Here is a 2500-nt window from a genome sequence, read left to right on the forward strand (position 1 = left end):
GTGTGCGTGTGTGTGTGTGTGTGTGTGTGTGTGTGTGTGTGTGTGTGTGTGTGTGTGTGTGTGTGTGTGTGTGTGTGTGTGTGTGTGTGTATTCAGTATATGTGCACACACACACTTTCTCTCACACACACATACGCACATACACACACAGAAACACAGACGTACATACATGGAAAAAGAGCGAAATAAGTGCCAGAGAACGAAACAGGGACACGGAGACGGTAGGAAGAGAGGAAACCCCAAACGGACTCCACTTGTCTCCACACGAGCCTGATGAAGACGGATCTCGCGGCTGCAGCGTCCTCTTCGCCCCATGTTTTTGTTATGGACTTCGAAACACACACGATCTTTCCCTCTTTTTCATGCTTATTATTTTTCTATCTACTTTTTTTATTCTTTACGAGTCGAGATAAACGAGAAGCTATTGAGTTAGTATTCCCATTAATGATGGTGAATGATTATTATTATTATTATTATTATTATTATTAATATTATTACTATTATTATTATCCTTATCAGTATTATCGTCTGAATGATCGGAAACGCAATCCAATAAAAATTACTTGGAAAAAAATAGCAAGAAATATGGCTAGAAGAAAGAAAAAGGATGACTCAAAGATTGGAAATGCCTTCAATACCTAATCTTTTCTAACGGGAAAATGTCCTCAGGTACATCATCTACAGCCAATAGATATAGATAGCATAAGCGGGTTTTGTTTTTCGATATTTACGGTATAGTGATCATTAAACGGGTTGCCAAATGCATTCCTTTAACCTCGGGTATTTTTATTATTCGTATTTCACTACTACTATTTCATATTTTTCATTATTTCATATTTTTTTCATTATTATTTCATTATTGTTATTTCGTTATTTCATTATTATTTCCTATTATTTCATTATTATTTCATTAGCATGTCATTATTTCATTATCATTTCATTATTATTTTCATTATTAATCCATTTTTATTTAATCATCCTTATTTCATCATTTTATTATTTCATTATTTTCATTATTCGGATTATTCGGATTTATATTGGGCATCTACAACACAGCACAACTCATCATAAAATAATCAAAAGCCATCTCAAAATACTGTGGGTATATATATGTATATATATATATATATATATATGTAATATATATATATATACATAATTATAAGTATACAGTATACACAATACACACACAGTACACACACACACACACACACACACACACACACACACACACACACACACACACACACACACACACACACACACACACACATATATATATATTTACACACACACACACACACACACACACACACACACACACACACACACACACACACACACACACACACACACACACACACACACAAAAGAATAATATAAAATATAATTTCAAAAGATAACAGCAACCCGTTAACGTGACGCCCTAATTTTCGCCGCCAAAGATACAAATTATTCAACAAAATAAATGCATTTCTCTGATATTCAGATAATATTTGTAAAGTGGTAAGCTTAATATCCCATTCGATAGCATTTTCTTATTATCAAAACTATGGTTGTATGCTGCTGTTTCCATGAATTAGGTAGGGCGAGGGATAAGGGAAGCCATGGTTTTACTGCCAGATGACATCAAACTTGTTTAGTTAATGGTGTGTGTGTGTGTGTGTGTGTGTGTGTGTGTGTGTGTGTGTGTGTGTGTGTGTGTGTGTATGTGTGTGTATGTGTGTGTGTGTGTGTGTGTGTGTGTGTGTGTGTGTGTGTGTGTGTGTGTGTGTGTGTGTGTGTGTGTGTGTGTATGTGTGTGTATGTGTGTGTGTGTGTGTGTGGGTGTGGGTGTGGGTGTGTGTGTGTGTGTGTGTGTGTGTGTGTGTGTGTGTGTGTGTGTGTGTGTGTGTGTGTGTGTGTGTGTGTGTGTGTATGTGTGTGTGTGTGGGTGTGTGTGTGTGAGTGTGTGTGTGTGTGTGTGTGTGTGTGTGTGTGTGTGTGTGTGTGTGTGTGTGTGTGTGTGTGTGTGTGTGTGTGTGTGTGTGTGTGTGTGTGTGTGTGTGTTAAAGGCTGTGTGGAAGGTTATAAGATGCCTTAAAGGAGGTACAAGGAATAACTGAACTGTTGATGCTTGGAAGAGGTCATAGAGTAATAGTATATTTCCTTCCATCGATAAACTGACTACCTTAAAGGTGAATATTTAATTTATCATATATCATCAAAGTTTGTTGTTTGGCTTATTTTATTTGTTAATTAACATAATGCAGACTTAGCGCATTACGGAATTCCTAAAAAATGTGAAACAGGTCTTTCGTTTTATGATAGCAACATATTAAATTTGTATAACTATTAAAAGTTATGAATATCCTTGTTTAGAGGCGAGTATTCCCAGAGACAGACAAGCTGGAATCCTGCAACGTTGACAATGGCTGGACTTTGTAGAACGTGAACTCTACATGTTTGAATAAGAAAAGAAGTAAAGTGAACATAGTGGCATGACAGTGAAGTGCATGAG

The sequence above is a fragment of the Penaeus chinensis genome, chromosome 39 (genome assembly GCF_019202785.1).
Source record: "Penaeus chinensis breed Huanghai No. 1 chromosome 39, ASM1920278v2, whole genome shotgun sequence".
Classification (NCBI taxonomy): Eukaryota; Metazoa; Arthropoda; class Malacostraca; order Decapoda; family Penaeidae; genus Penaeus; species Penaeus chinensis.